The 17,578-nt window shown below is 39.5% G+C and overlaps 1 protein-coding gene across 4 annotated transcripts in view; it reads right to left on the bottom strand.

Moving 5' to 3' along the window:
* RERE (arginine-glutamic acid dipeptide repeats) overlaps positions 1-17,578 on the bottom strand; it is a 427,124-nt gene that overhangs the window by 370,341 nt on the left and 39,205 nt on the right. The gene's annotated exons all lie outside the window — the stretch shown is intronic.

Here is a 17,578-nt window from a genome sequence, read left to right as displayed (position 1 = left end):
TGGTAATCACTGAGAATTTTTAATTCCACTGCTACAGAAAAATTAGCCTCACCTACTCTTTTAAACAAAAAGGACATAAACCCAGATTCTACATCTGAAGGGAGGACAGCACTTCATATAATAAATTCAGTACAATCAAAATGAGAACCCTATTTCTGTTTCACTTTTCTCATCTTGACTCAAGAGCTGTGAGAAAAAAGTTATTAAAATTAATGCATCAAACTATCATAATCCTGTCCTTTTTATTACTGGTAATACTCTTTCTAAAATATTAGTCTGCTTTGCTGTACTAGTGTATCTTTTTGAAAGTTCTCTCTGAAGATCAGAATCAGTTTAACATTAGGAGAAAAATGTGCACTGAAAATAATCTCTTTAGTGTCAGTGGGCTTGAAATTTTAAAAATAATTCCCTCATTAGAAGCCACTTAGTTTTCTTCACTGCTGCCAATGGTGAAAGATAATGAAGGTTCTTGTCATTCAACATAAAACACATACACACAAAAACAGTGTTGACAACTGGCAAATGTCACAATGTAAACATTTTCCTATTCCTGTTAAACAAAATGTATTTCTAATAACCACTGTCCTGTATAATTTTTCCCTAGGTTAGCAAGGGAAACCTTATTGCTCCAGTACTTCTTGACACTAAATAATCAATTTCTTCTAAAATTAACACTGAAGAAATACTACTGAAAATCCTCACCCTCTACCCATGACTAAGTGAATGAACTACATGGGCTACCAAACTCAACTTCTCTTCTGTATTACTAATCTAATACCAAATTTGATGCTCCACCAGAAGGGACCAGGAGTGTACAGAATTCCCCATAATCTTAACAAATATAAGACAATGGGAAGATGATGAACAGGATAAGCTGGTCTGCATTTTCCCGTTCTTCTCAACTCTCCCTGCAGCTGATCAAACTCTGGAATTGGATTACGAGAGCTGAGAGAAAGTGCTGACACTGACACTATTAAATAGCTGGACTTCAGCTTTTTTTTCATTCTAAAGAATGTGTCCAACCAAAATGCCAAGCATTCTATTTACCAAAGACACTCCTCTTCCCTATCAGAAAGATACTCAGATAAGGACACAAAATGGGATTATTCTCTCACTTCAACATCAAGGCATTACCTAAGTAGATATTTAATACAGATTGTCAAAGAAAACAAAGAGAAGCATAAAATCACTTTTTTCTTCAGAAAATAATTTTCCTTTAGAAAAATTAAGAATTCATATTTTACTGCCAATTATTACCTCTTTCTGACACATCAATTTAAACATAGAATCCTTTTATATGAGGAAAATTATTAGAGAGGCTCCATGCCTCAGAATTTACTAGCTGTCCCATGGAAAGGAGCATCATCCTTTCAGAAGGTTAAGGATGGAGAACATCTTCAACAGTCAGTGAGAAAAAACCCAAAAGCAGAAACAATTGAGGGGCTCGGCTCCTACAGGTACAGCACAGACCACAGGTGGTGTTTCCGAAAGGAGTGAAAGACTTCTGCACTTTTATAGGAGTTAGAACCCTTCAATTAGGGGCACCAGGGTGGCTCAGTTGGTTAAGCGTCCGACTCTTGATTTCGGCTCAGGTCATGATCTCAGGGCCGTAGACTGAGGCTGGGCATGGAATCTGCTTAAGATTCTCTCTCCCCTCCTGCCCATCCCCAACCTCTCTCTCTTAAAAAAAAAAAAAAAAACCTCTGCAAATTCGATTCTCCCTGAGGTAAGGAAAGTAAAACCAGAATAGAGAATACAAAATTCTCTATCTTCTCCTTCAGAGAAGACAGCTTAGTACAGCTGTTTTTTTAAATCAAATTCAAGAGATTTGGGTTCCAATTCTATCCCAGTAACTAAGTTACTCTGCTAATGTGACTGCAGCTTGTGTACAATTATACACCCTTCAGGCTCGATTGGAAAAGAGCCATAGAGAACTGAGAACATTACCAAATTCAGTACACACACACACACACACACACACACAAACACACACGGATGAAATTCAAATGTGAGAAACAATCTTTCTGCTAACACATGGATGATAATCCTTAATTCATATTATATATTTACTGATGATCAATGCACTGTTGTTACTGTGCAGCTCTACTTGATCAAGGTCAATTTCCCATATGGGAAAAGGAAGATTTATCTGAGAAATGATTCCAAATACATTCCACACAAATAAGTAGACTTAGGCTTATCATTTATATCCCAGTGGACAAACATTTATATATCACTTACAATCATTTATGTCAATCACCACAGTCCAGAAAAGTCAGGCTTCGAGTAAGATGCCAAACAAAATCCTAGCTGAATGAAAACAAAAGGTCCTGGGTCAGTAAAACAGCTTTGTTAGCAGGAATCTGGAGAGTATTCAGTAGAGGTGAAAGGTAAACAACTCCCCTGTATGAAAAGCAGTGGCCACCATATGGAGTGCTGGGGGTCCTGAGGGTCAGCATGGAGAGTGGCAGGAAACCCAGGAACAAGTAACAAGTTGTACAGGCCTTTGCTGATAGAAGCTTGACTGTTTTTACATTTGTTTTGTATTCACAGTAATTATTCCGTTTTTACTAAAGGGAATATTAACCCTCAATTAACACTAAGTAAAATTCTTTGTGAAAATTCAGCCGGTGTCAGTTATGCTGAGTGAAAACAAAAAACAAAAAAAGATTTTGTCCAAATTCAGATTAAAAAGAGCAGAGGGGCGCCTGGGTGGCTCAGTTGGTTAAGCGGCTGCCTTCGGCTCAGGTCATGATCCCAGGGTCCTGGGATCGAGTCCCGCATCGGTCTCCCTGCTCTGCGGGGAGCCTGCTTCTCCCTCTCCTGCTTCTCTGCCTACTTGTGTTCTCTATCTCTCTGTCAAATAAATAAATAAAATCTTTAAAAAAAAAAAAAAAGAGCAGAAAAAGTTAATAAATAAATAAAAACAAAAAGAGAAGTAGTGCACCCTTTAAGATCAGAAGCAGTGGAGCCAGCAAGAATCTAGCATTAACATGAGCCACTGTTTATGAAGCACTTACTAGGTTTCAAGCACCATGATAAATTATTGAATAATTCATAAACAACCCTACAAAAGGTAGGTATTATCATGCCCATTGTATAGGGGAGGAAACTGAAGCACAAAGAGGTTGTATGACTCTAACAAGGATACATGGCGGGGTAGGTGGCAGAACAAGGACTCAAACCCTATTTTTCTGCTCTCATGCTCAAAACCATTATGCTTTACTGTCCAACCAAAATGAGAATCAAACTGAAAAAACACCAAAGAGAAATAAAAACTCGAAGGAACAGCCTGAGTTCTTTCAACAACATCCTCTCTTCTGGAGCACTCCTGTCCTAAAACTGGAGGATGTGGGGGTTTTGCAATGTGACATTCTTGGTAAAGACACATTTGATACTAAATCCTCTGGCTATTTCATTTAATTTCAAGGCCTTATCTATCCCCATTCTCAATATTTCTACCTTCAACCCTAACATCCTCCCAGGTCGACTTAAGTATTTCCATCTCCCTTATGACAAAAATCACCCAAATTTCTCAATGAAAAGTTGTATTTATCATCCTCTTAAGGGGCACCTGGGTGGCTCAGTCGGTTAAGCGGCTGCCTTCAGCCCAGGTCATGATCCTGGAGTCCCGGGATCGAGTCCCGGGATCGAGTCCCGCATCGGGCTCCCTGCTCAGTGGGGAGTCTGCTTCTCCCTCTGACCCTCCCCTCTCTCATGCTATCTGTCTCATTCTCTCTCTCAAATAAATAAAATCTTAGAAAAAAAAAAGTTGTATTTATTATCCTCTTAAATCAGTCTCTCTTCTTGTGTTCCCAAATCTTTAATGGTATTGCCATATTCCTAATTACCTATGCCTGAAAACCCCCATTTAAAGACAACGCCTTGCTTCAACAACTATCAAATCCATGTGGTTCTACCTCTGCAAGTCTCACATCTATCACACCTCTCCATTTCCACCACCACTCAGAAAGGTGAGCTTCCCCTGGCTATGCACCCAGTCTCCAATCTCTCTCTCTGATCACATCTTAGAAACAGTTTTCCTAAAGCACAACTCCGAACATGTCACTCCTGTACTAAAAACCCTTCAAAAACGCTCATTTCCCACCAGACAACCTTACTTCAATATTCAGATCAAATGCTTCTTTCTCCACACAACCTTGTCTAATTCCCTTCCCAAGACAGAAGTTACTGCTTCCCCCTCTGAACCTGACAGCCCTTGACCTCATATTACAAGTGCCTGTATTTACATTACATTATATACATGTATCATCTCCCTACTGAAGGACAAGCTCCACAGTAGCAGGGCAATGTCTGATTCATCTCTGAGTCTCCTACAGATTCTGGTAAGAATACAGTGCACATAACAGGTACTCAAATATTTCATAAATGAATAAATTCTAAATCAGCCTTCTGGATATAACACTAGTTTTTTTTAGGAAAAGGATTTGTGTCCATTTACTTAATTTTTTTTAGAAACATACAAATCTGAGAAATCTGGAATCATAATCATGATTTCCATAGAACCAGCTCTTTAAAAGTTTCATTTGGTTCCTAGAATAGGCAGGGAAAGGTGCTTATTTTATTTGGAGACTGAAAAAAGCCTGTCACAGCTAGGTAAAGCAATATCTATTAACTGAGGCCAGGAACCATCACTTCATTAGGCCTCAGCTTTGGTACTTCTGGATGAAGCCTCAAGAGAGCTTCCTTCGGACAATGCACTAAATGCTTCAAGATGACTACTATTTAAAACACCCTCCTAGGGGCGCCTGGGTGGTTCAGTCGTTAAGCGTCTGCCTTCAGCTCAGGTCACGATCCCAGGGTCCTATGATCAAGCCCCACATCGGGCTCCCTGCTTGGCTTCAGGAAGCCTGCTTCTCCCTCTCCTACTCTCCCTGCTTGTGTTTCCTCTCTTGATGTCTCACTCTGTGAAATAAATAAAATCTTTAAAAATAAAAATAAAAATAAAAAAAATAAAACACCCTCATTTCCCCAAAACCTCTCTTCCAGACATTGACCTTTCTACCATAAGGTCAGTACCTCTTTTGTTTCCCTGTATGACAAGGCCATCGTGCTATGGCTTACGGAGAAACTCAGCCACGTAAATGAAGACGGGGAGTTTAAAATGCCTGAATATCCTGGACCATGGATTTTATGGACCATTAGTATCTAGCCCTGCACAGTAAAGTTACACCCTTGGGCAAAGAGTAAAAGAGTAAAAAACATTATCATGGCCCCACAAACAACAAAAATCTAGGCATGGAGGAGCCAAGGAAGTTGGGGTTTAGAAAGCTGAGAAGAGGGGCTCCTGGGTGGCTCAGTCGTTAAGCGTCTGCCTTCGGCTCAGGTCTTGATCCCAGCATCCTGGGATCGAGCCCCGCATCGGGCTTCCTGCTCCGCGGGAAGCCTGCTTCTCCCTCTCCCACTCCTCCTGCTTGTGTTCCTGCTCCCTCTCTCTCTCTGTCAAATAAATAAATAAATAGATAAATAAATAGATAAATAGATAGATAGATAAATACATAAATAGATAGATAAACAGATAAACAAATAGATAGATAAATAGATAAATAGATAGATAGATAAATAGATAAATAGATAAATAAATAAATAAAAAGAAAGCAAGCTGAGAAGAGGGAGGCCTGGGTGGCTCAGTCTGTTAAACCTCCAACTCTTGGTTTCGGTTCTGGTCTGGATACCAGGGTCATGGGATTGGCCCTGCTTCAGACTCCGGACTCAGTAGGGAGTCTGCTTCTCTCCCTCTCCCTCTGCCCCTCCGCATCCCCCCTGCACCCCGCTCATGTGCGTGCACTCTCTCTCTCAAATAAATACATCTTTTTTTTTTTTTAAGACGTTTCTTTATTTATTTGACAGAGAGAGACATAGTGAGAGAAGGAACACAAGCAGGGGGACTGGTAGAGGGAGAAGCAAGCTTCCTGCTGAGCAAGGAGCCTGATGTGGGGCTCAATCCCAGGACCCTGGGATCATGACCTGAGCCAAAGGCAGACGCTTAACGACTGAGCCACCCAGGCGCCCCTCAAATAAATACATCTTGAAAAAAAAGATAAGAAAGCTGAGAAGACGAAACATCAATCTGTGAAATTTCCCGTCTGCAAACTACAGTAGTTATGGAGTACAAACATGAAAATGGAAGACTATTTCTAGATATTCTGACAGAGAATGATGAGTAAAATCATCTCAGTGAAGTCACAATCACAGAAACAAATCCAGACTCTGTTTTAACTGTTTTATATAACCTTGTAAAAGCATAAGGTGTAATCCACTTTTTTAGTTCAGAAATAAGGAGCCCTTCTTGAAAGCTAAAAGGAAAAAAAATCTATCCCCATGACCAGATTTTCCATGTAGCCTGAAAAACGAACATCTGGTCTACAATTCAAGAACCGAAGGCAGAACTAAGTCACCAGTTGACCAAATATATTTATTCCCATGCAAAAAGCTACCTAAAGGTTAGACCTCTGCTACCTGCTGCAGTGTACCAGTCCTTGGAGGAGGTTACTCCCAGCCTCAGGCTTCTAATCAACTCTGCGGTTCCTGTTCTCCAGCTTCCCTTCCCCTTATCTTAGTTCTGCCTCTTCCAGGTCAAAGAGCACCCCCAGGGCAGACGGGGAGCAGCCACTGGATAGCAGACTGTGCAGAGGTTTTGCCTGGCCTCTGTCTATACAGACCAAGAGCCATGCACCATTCTCTATATGATCCTACCCTCATATCATCCGTAAAAACATGAGGGAAAACAAGGTATGCACAATAATCATGCAATACTGCCTTGGGTCCAATTAGAATGCCAAGGCAGAATTCAAAAAAATGTTTTCAAATGCTTAAAAAAAAAAAAAAAAAAAAAAAGCTACACTTACCCATATATTCAGTTTTTCAACCATCTATGTGCCAGGCACAATCCCTACTGACTAAGCGAGCTGTCTGACTGGGAAAGGAAGTGTAGATAGACAACAACATGGTGGTTGACTGCTAATAATGGCGGTCAGGAAAGGCTTCCTGAAGGAAATTACATCTAAACTGAGGCCCAAAAAAGTAAGTAAGAGTTGAGCAGGCAAAGAAGGGAAAGAATGTTTTCCATTGGAGGGCTTTACCTAGACAACAAATACAATCAGATCTGTATTTTTAAAAGCTCAAAAGGCTCCAAAGAAGATAGTAAAGGGCCAATAAGCACAAGATGCTCAACATCATTAGTCATTAGGGAAGTCAAAATCAAAACTACAGTAAGATCACTTCACTCCCTCCAGAATGGCTATAAATCAAAAAGACAGAAATAATAACAAGTGTTACTGAGATGTAGAGAAATTGGAACTTCGTACATTGCTGGTGAGATTGTAACATGGTACAGACATTTTGGAAAACTGGCAATTCCTCAAAATGTTAAACACTGAGGGACCATGTGATCCAACAATTTCACTCCTAGGTACATACCCAAGAGAAATGAAAAAGCATGTCCATATAAAAATTTGTACATGAATGTTCACAGCAGCTTTTTAATAGCCAAAAAGTGGGACCAATCCAAATGTCCATCAACTAATGAATGGATAAATAAAATGTACTACAGCCATACAATGGACAATTATTTGACAATAAAAAGGAATAAAGTACTAATGTATATATAACAAGGATGAGCCTTGAAAACATTATGCTAAGTTAAAACAACCAGTCCTAAAAGAGTGTATGATTCCATTTATATAAAATGTCCTGAACAGGCAAATCCAGAGACATAAAGTAGCTGAGTAGTTGCTTACAGCTAGGGGATGGGTAGTGACAAAACAGGTAGTGACTGCCAATGAGTACAGGGTTTCTTCTAGAAGTGATTAAATGTTTTAAAATTGATTACAGTGATGGCTGCACAACTCTGTAACATACTAAAAATACTGATGGGTACATTTTATTTTTTTTTTTTTAAGATTTATCTGAGAGCATGAGCAGGGGGAGGGGAACAAGCAGACTCCCCACTAAGCATGGAGCCCAATGTGGGGCTCTATCCCAGGACCCTGAGATCATGACCTGAGCTGAAATCAAGAGTCAGACGCTTAACAGACTGAGCCACCCGCTACTAGCCCTAAATTGGACATTATAAATGAGTGGTATGGTATATGAATTATATCTCAATAAGGCTATTATTAACTAAAACAAAAGATCAAAAGGACTACAGTGAAGAACACATTGGAAGGGCACAGAATCTGAACAGGAGCCTGGCTTCAAAGTTGTAACTCAGGAGAGATACAGTGACCTGAACTAGGGTAATGGGACCAGGAAGAGACAGAGGAAAAAGAAACAATACCTGGACACAGAAAGAGGGGGTGGGATGGGGAGTCCACACTCTGCAGGGTTTCTGGCTTAGACAATTGAGAAGCATTTATGGAAACAGGAAAACAAGGAAAGACATGTTTGGGTGAGGGGAAATTCACTGTATTTTTAATTATATTTACAAAAGTCATATAAGTACTTAGAAAATGTTTTGTTTCAAGAGGTTTGTTAGCTTTCCCAGTCAGGCATTTGTTCATTCAATGTTTTAATGCAACTTAATGTTAGTTATATTTATAAATGGAACTGGATGTTTAAAGGGAATTAAGTCTGTCCAATTTGCATTAATCAACATACATCAAAGTCTATCTTGAAAGTCATTTTTCTTATATTTTTATATAAAATGTACTGGATACATGAACAGACTAATAAGATTTATAAATTAAATTTAGGGCTTAAGAAAAACTGAGTTTTAGGGCGCCTGGGTGGCTCAGCTGGTTAAGCAACTGCCTTCGGCTCAGGTCATGATCCTGGAGTCCCAGGATCGAGTCCTGCGTCGGGCTCCCTGCTCAGCGGGGAGCCTGCTTCTCCCTCTGACCCTCCCCCTCTCATGTGCTCTATGTCTCTCTCATTCTCTCTGTCTCAAATAAATAAATAAAATCTTTAAAAAAAAAAAAAAAGAAAAACTGTGTTTTACATTTTCTAACTTTAATAAACTGACTTAATTCTAAACACCAGTAACTATAAGTAGTTGGGTATCACTGACATGTGGCATTAGTGGCTAGAAATTGAGAAGCTCCAATCTGATAGCTTCTGTTTTCTTTGTAAATTAGGAAGTGAGGTCATCTGTGCAAGACATGGAAAGGAAGTACAGGTGGTGGAAGAAAGGGGAAGAAGAACCTACCAGGTCTAATGAACAGTTCAAATAAAAGTGATGGGAAAAGAATGGGCAAACAGGGGATACAGAAGGACCAGCTGGAACAGTCACAGAGCTAGTTAGTTTGGAGTGTGGAGACCACACCCTCACAGAGGCACCCATCAGTCGAATGATGCCTTTTCTTCACTTAGCATGACTTTCTCCCAAGTGTTATATGAAGTTGGTTATTCTGAGGTACAGAACATGTTTCTAAAATTATTATTTCCAGCCATAATTTAAAGATAGAAATAACCAAAAGGAAAATCTATTTACATAATGTACTTAAAGAGGAGTACTTCTGCGCTCTAATCCTGACCACAACAAAAAACTATTTCCAGTAAAGAACTGTAAAACACAGTATCTCTTCTAGAAGATAATAAAAATGTCATTTACTCATTATACTTTAGTATCATTTCCATGCCTCTTTTTCTCCTAACTCCTAATTCAGAATCCTAGACCAGTGTTGTCCAACAGAACTTTCAGCAATGACAGAAATATCCTGTATCCACACCACCCAGGACAGCAACTACTGGGCACATGTGGCTACCAACATTTGAAATGTGGCTAGTGTGAATGAAGAACTTAATTTTTAATTTAATTTTAATTAACTTAAATTTAAGTAGCTACACGAGGCTAATGGCTACCATATGGGACAGTGCACTAGAGTTTTCTATTAAAGAAAATGAAGACAGGGGCTCCTGGGTGGCTCAGTCGTTAAGCGTCTGCCTTCGGCTCAAGTCGTGATCCCAGGGTCCTGGGATCGAGCCCCACATCGGGCTCCCTGCTCCGCGGGAAGCCTGCTTCTCCCTCTCCCACTCCCCTGCTTGTGTTCCCTCTCTTGCTGTGTCTCTGTCAAATAAATAAATAAATTCTTTTTAAAAATTTTTTTAAATAAATAAATAAATAAAATGAAGACACTTATGAGCCAGCTAGGTGAACATTCTTACCCCAGACTACTGTGAAGATTAAGTAAGATTTTCTTGCAAGGTACAGTACCTAACACATAGTGGGAACTTGATTTTTTAAAAATACAGTTGACTGGAGGGGCGCCTGGGTGGCTCAGTCGTTAAGCGTCTGCCTTCGGCCCAGGTCATGGTCCCAGGGTCCTGGGATCGAGCCCCACATCAGGCTCCCTGCTCAGCGGGAGGCCTACTTCTCCCCCTCTCCCACTCCCCCTGCTTGTGTTCCCTCTCTGTGTCTCTATCAAATAAATAAAATCTTAAAAAAAAAAAATACAGTTGACTGGGCACGTGGGTGGCTCAGTCAGTTAAGCGGCTGCCTCTGGCTCAGGTCAGGATCCCAGGGTCCTGGGACAGAGCCCGGTATCAGGCTCCTTGCTCAGCAGGGAGCCTGCTTCTCCCTCTCCCTCTGCCTCTGCCTGCCTGCCGCTCCCCCTGCTTGTGCTCTGTCAAATAAATAAAATCTTAAAAAAAAAAAAAAAATACAGTTGACTAGGGGAGCCTGGGGCTCAGTCGGTTGAGCATCTGACTCTTGATTTCGGCTCAAGTCATGCATGGTCTCAGGGCCATGAGACTGAGCCCCACATCAGGCTCCACGCTCAGCAAGGAGTCTGCTTAGGATGTGCTCTCTCTCCCTCTCCCTCTGCTCCTCCCCCTACTCGCTCGCTCTCACTCTCTCAAATAAACAAAATCTTTTAGAATAAGTAGATAAATAAATAATAAAAAATAAATAAAAATTCAGTTGACTAGAAGGGTCATTCCCCCACAGACTATGGATAATTAGAGCTTTATTTTCTCATTAATACAAAATTCAACATCCACTGCTAGTAGCATTAAGTGTTTTGGTCAAATGTAGATCTAGGAGGGAATGTCACCTAATGATTAAGAGCACAGGCTTGGAAAGCAGACAGCCTCAGCTGACTTGCAGCCCCACTACTTACTAGCTGCATGCTCGGTTTTCTCATCTGCAGAAATAACAGCACCTGAAGAACGGGGTAAGGATACACTGATGTAGAACACTGCAAGCGCTCAATAAATGATGTATTTTAAAAAGCTATGGTTGATGTACTGCCCACAGGAATGTAAACTGGTACAACCGACCGGGAGGCTAATTCAGCAATTTATATTAAAAAATTCAAAGTGTACCTAATGTTTTACTAATTCCACTTCTAAGACTTTATCCTACAAAAATACTCATAGGCTTAGGTGAAAATATTGCCAAGGATGATAACTGCAACACTGTTCACAATAGCAAAAACTACACAAAGCCTTAAACATCCACCAAGAGGGAACTAGCTAAATTACAACATTAATGTGCCACACTCTGGATAATTATTAAAAATTGATAGGCTATGTGTGTACCAATATGGAAAAATGTACAGAATTTGTAGTTAAGTGAAAAAAGTAAATAACAGTACAGTATGTAGAGTATAACACTGTTTCTCTTAATTTAAAAAGACACAAAAGGTATATAGTAAGTTTTACAGAAAAAGTTAGAAATAAAGATATATCAACCTATTAACACTTATCATTTTGAAAGCCAGAACTATTAGGGACTTTTATTTGTTAAATTATACATTTTTATATATATTAAGTTTATAATTAGCATATATACTTTTTTAAAGATTTTATTTATTTATTTCAGAGAGAGAGAGAAAGAGGGAGAATGAGCACCAGCGGGGGGAGAGGCAGAGGGAGAGGGAGAAGCAGGCTTCCTGCTGAGCAGGGAGCCTGGCATGGGGCTGGATCCCAGCAGAAAGCCCAATGTGGGGCTTGATCCAAGGACCCTGGGATCTCGACCTGAGCCAAAGGCAGACACTTAACCAACTGAGCCACTCAGGTGCCCCTATAATTAGCATATATACTTTTACTCTAAGAAAAAAATGACAGTAGGAAGCTATTATTTATAAGAATTTATTTATTTATTTGACAGAGAGAGCACACAGCAAGGGGAGCTGCAGGCAGAGGGAGAGGGAGAAGCAGGCCCTCCGCCGAGCAGGGAGCCCAACACAGTGCTCGCTCCCAGGACGCCGGGATCACAACCCGAGGCAAAAGCAGATGCTCAACTGGCTGAGCCACCAGACGCCCCGGTAGGAAGCTCTTTAAAATGAGGTTTTCAAAGACTTTAATATTGTGAGAAACTGTTTATGCTGCAAGTGCTGTTTTAGGAAAAGATACAAAACTGTACGTATAAAAAACACTTGATCCCAATTTTCTGATAATATGACTAGAAAAAGAGATTGGAAAGAAAAGACACCAAAATGCAAACAACTGTCTCTATAAGTTTCATAAGGCAGAGGCTTCAACTGTTTTATATTAAAATATATACCCAGTAACAAATATTTGTTGAATGAAAATATTTCTAGGGTACCTGGGTGGCTCAGTCGTTAAGCGTCTGCCTTCAGCTCAGGTCGTGATCCCAGGGTCCTGGGATCGAGTCCCACATCGGGCTCCCTGCTCGGCAGGAAGCCTGCTTCTCCCTCTCCCGCTCCCCCTGCTTGTGTTCCTGCTCTTGCTATCTCTCTGTCAAATAAATAAATAAAATCTTTAAAAAAAATATTTCTAGAAATGTACAACAATGTAACAATAGTTAACAATACTTTCTTATGTATTTGAAATTTGCTAAGGTTAGGTTGGGTGGCTCAATCGGTTAACCGTCTGCCGTCGGCTCAGGTCATGATCCTGGGGTCCTGGGATCAAGCCCCACATTGGGCTCTCTGCTCAGCAGGGAGTCTGCTTCTCCCTCTCCCCTCTCCCCTGCTCATGATCTCTCTCTCTCACCCTCTTCCTCTCTCTCAAATAAATAAAATCTTAAAAAAAAAAAAAAAAGGTTAGATCCTTAGTGTTCTTGCCACAAAACAACAACAAAAGTGGTAACTATCTGCAGTGATGAATATGCTAACTAGCATCAATGTGGTGATGATTTCACAATGTACGTGTGTATCAAATCAACCGTACAGCCTGAATATATACAATTCTTAACTGTCAACTCTAACTTCCTCTCCCTCTGTGTGTATGCGGTTTTTTTTTTTCCTTCATATATAACCTACTTCTACATTGGACTGAAACCTACTGCTACTTCAAATATTTTGTTCCTGGGGCACCTGGTGGCTCAGTTGGTTAAGTGTCCAACTCTTGGTTTCAGCTCAGGTCATGGTATTAGGGTGGAATTTAGCCTGCATCAGGCTCCATGCTCAAATTCTCTCTCCCTCTCCTCTGCCCCTTCCCCAGCTCCCATTCTCTCAAATAAATAAAGCTTCAAAAAAATAATTTTTTTGTTCCTAGGGTGCCAGGGTGGCGCAGTCAGTTAAGTGTCTACCTTCGGTTCAGGTCGTGATCCCAGGGTCCTTGGATCAAGCCCCACATCGGGCTTTTTGCTCAGCAGGGAGCCTGCTGCTTCTCCCTCTCCTTGCTGTTCCCCCTGTTTGTGAGTTCACTCACTCTCTGTGTCAAATGAATAGGTAAAAATCTTAAAAACAAAAAATCTGTTCCTGACATATGATACTGTTTTACCTTATCCTCTAGAAGCATCATTACAAACAAAATTTTACAAAATATACTTCAGATTCCATCAAGGAATCACATACCTAATTCAGGCCTATTTACACTGAATAAGTGAACATCTGGTCTGCACCCTGAATATAATACCAAATAAATAAATATTTTTCTGACCAAATTACAAAAAAAGTCTAAAAAATTGTTAAACTTCAGAAATGTCAGTACTGCTTGACATCTCAGTTTAAAGATCTTCGAGTCAAACATCTGTCTAAACAGAGATGTCTAAGAAATATTCCATTCTTTGAAATGCTATAGCTATAATATGAAATAACATTAAATCATCTCCAGATGGCACGTCTTTCATAACAAGTCTCATCCAAAGAAAGCAGTTACTGAATGTAAGTTGCCATTTTTCTGCAACTCAATATTAACTGGAGGCAAAAGAATACCATCACTATGAAAGGAAAGCAGAGCATCACTTCCAGAATTTCTAACACATTAAATGATGTCTCATTCACATTTTACTTCTATGAATCGAGTTTTTCAAATCTTTAAATTTTTTCATGAAATATTTAAAGCACAGACAAGTATTAGAAAATATAAGGAACAGCATGTACTTACCACCCAGATTTAACAATGTGATTATTTTGCTGGATGCTTCAGATCTCTTTTCTCCTAACACAATTAATAAAATATTACAGATACAGTTAGATCCTCTCTTTTTAATATTTAAAAAGGAGGGATTAGAGATGACCAAGTTTCAGGGCTCCTGGATTTCTAAAACATCTATAATAACACATTTGTATCATCTTGGTTAAACACCATCAATTCGATGTATAATTTTGGCCTGCAGCAAAAACGTATTACTGTTATATGAACCTATCTGTACCAAATAACCTTTAAAATAGAAAACTATTAAAGCTATCCTCAGAAAGACTATGAAAGGGTTATCAGTGCCATTACCTATATTATTAGCTTTTTGTTTTGTTTCTAAATGATTCCTTAGATCTACATTGTCCAACAGGGTAGACACTTTTGCAACATGCTAATCCACACTGAGACATAAGTGTAAAGTGCACACTGGATTTTAAATACTTAATATGAAAGATAATGTAAAAAAAAATCATTAATAATTTTTGTATTATTTACATACTGAAATAATATTTTGGACATACTGTATTAAATAAAATATAATTAATATTAATTTTACCCCTTTTACCTTGTTTTTAATGTGGCTACTAGAAAATGTAAAATTATATATGTAGCTCATAGTTAAAGCTCACATTATAATTTCTACTGCACAGTACTGTCCTACATACAGCAAAGTAGCACCAGAATAAGAACTACAATTTCTGAATCAAGGAAAGAATCAAGAAAAACATGGAATGGCTGAAATGGTGAAAATGGTAGAGAAGTGGTTGTTACCTAGGTGATTCAGAGGGAAGAATACTATTTACGGAAATGCAAGACTCCCAGATTATCCTTCTACATCACCAGAACACCCCAGATAAACTCTCTCTGCTTCATTTCATTTTACTTATGTGTATCTCGAAAATTACTCTCCCAAAGAAGTCAACTCTTTAGTAATTTAAATGGATTGAAAATAGATCCAATAGAATTTATTCATTTAACAATTTTTATTAACTGGGACTAGTGAATATGAAGTCATGTACAAACAATGAACAAGTTAACAAGTAAGTAAAAAACTCATTTCAGAGAAGTGCTTTGAACAAGTCATGTGAAAACTTAGCAGTCAGTCTTTCCAGTCCAATCCTATCTTTAGAATCAGCTTTTAGGACTCCTTGGATGCTGTAGTCACTGAGATGTATTTTAGGGGTGATAAATTAGTTATTTCAATGTGTTCACACTACAAGCTCATTTTCTGTGTAAATATTTTCAATCAAAGCATTCTGCAAAACACATGTACTGTTCCCAAGGACATCACACAGAAAATGCAAGGCAATTTATGTCATTGTCATGATTTTCATAACACGTAAATGCCCAATTTGGCTTTTAATGCTTAATTAAGGAAAAAAAGTCAGTGATTATTTACCCTTTTTCACTGAAGGAAGGCAAATTAGAGTATCTTACTGCAAACGTGGGCAAAATGAATTCCAAATTGTTAAGCATCCAGCGTCTTCAGTATTAATCTTCTGGTCCAGGAAATGGCACAGAGAACCAGGCTGATGTGGTCAACTTCCTGTATCACCAAAAAAAAAAAAAAAACCTCCAAAAACCCTGAGAGTTCATACTACAAATAAAATGTTAATGTGTGTGGCCATAACTACACAGTTAAATTGGCCTCCATAAATTATATGTCCATCAGGTCAGAGGGTAAAGGCCACCCTTCACTACTGTCAACTCTCAGCGCATCCATGCACCAAGCACTATGCAACTGTCATGAACCATATTAATTTAAAGACACAATACACAATTAGGTGAGCAAAACAGCAGATGTTAGAAATGCTCGATTACAACAGGATTCAGTCAGTAAATAACAGCAGATTCTTATAACAGAACACTATATAGTTATTAAAAATAATCCTGACGGGGCTGCCTGGGTGGCGCAGTTAGTTGACTAGCCACTCTTCGTTTCGGCTCAGGTTGTGATCTCAGGGTCGTGGGATCAAGCCCTGCGTGGGGCTCTGGGCTCAGAGCAGAGTCTGCTTGAGACTCTCTCTCCCACTCCTTCTGCCCCTCCCCCTATGTGCACGTGCACGCTCTCTCTCTCTAAAATAAATAAATCTTTTAAAAATAGTAATAATTATAATCCTAACAGTATATTTATTGACATTGAATGACATGAAAATACTCATATTTTACTGAATATGCAGTAATTGCAAAAATATATCTAATGGGGGGATGCCTAGCTGGCTCATTTGTTGGAGCATCTGACTCTGGATCTCAGGGTTGTGAGTATGAGCCCCATGTTGGGTGTAGAGACTACTTAAATATACACACACACAAACACACACACAAAATGTGATACCTTTTCTTTTTTTTTTTAAGTAGGCTCCATGCCCAGCATGGAGCCCAACATGGGGCTTGAACTCAAAACCGTGAGATTAAGACCTGAGCTGAAATCAAGAGTCAGACGCTTAACAGACTAAACCACCCAGGTGCCCCACTTAAAATATGTTTTTACTGCCTATGTAGGAAAAAAGTCTGGAAGAGTATATCACAAATAGCTAAAATTAGTTATCTACAGATGCTGTTTTAGTTTCTTCTTTTTAACCCTATTTTCTGACTTTCACACAATGACCATCTACTACCATTTGACTTATGTTTAAAGCAAGTTACAAAACAGTATATACATACAACATCAATGATATTCAAAGGTAATGAGATAAAAAGAAATGGGAATTACACAAAGATATGACATGATGTGAAAAGAATGATCTCTTGGTGGCCCTTCCCCCTCAATTATGAAAGTCTTTAACATCTGCTCCTAGTCTTTCTTCTTACCTGGTCCTACCACAATCAGGGTGAGAGCAACAAGAGGGTGCCCATCTAACAGTGAGCTGTCTGGTTTCTAGGTACCTCACCTCCAATGACCTCTACCTTCCCTTCACTGAAACCACCAACTTACACAACTACAACCTGCTCCATGTCTGAAACCATCAGTTCACAGGCACTAACCCTCAGACCACCTGGATACATCTGTCCTCCTGTCTTAACAGAACTTTTCCTCCTTTGATCCAACTGTTTTCTTCCTGTCAGCATCTTTCAGGTTTCACTTCTACTCACTCTGGCTTATACTCACTGCCTCTAGGAATTTCCTATTTCTCCCTTCATTTTGGTAAACTATTTAAAATTAGACCCAAGGGGCACCTGGGTGGTTCAGTCAGTTAAGCGTCTGCGTTTGGCTCAGGTCATGATCAGGGGTCCTGGGATAGAGCCTTACGTCGGGCTCCCTACTGAACAGGGAGTCTGCTTCTCCCTC

This window comes from Mirounga angustirostris, unplaced genomic scaffold (genome assembly GCF_029215605.1).
Source record: "Mirounga angustirostris isolate CCGP_5_RB_7025 unplaced genomic scaffold, mMirAng1.0.hap1 SCAF_4, whole genome shotgun sequence".
Classification (NCBI taxonomy): domain Eukaryota; kingdom Metazoa; phylum Chordata; class Mammalia; order Carnivora; family Phocidae; genus Mirounga; species Mirounga angustirostris.
The sequence above is the reverse complement of the archived record's forward strand: the minus strand, read 5'-3'. Positions and strand labels throughout refer to the sequence as shown.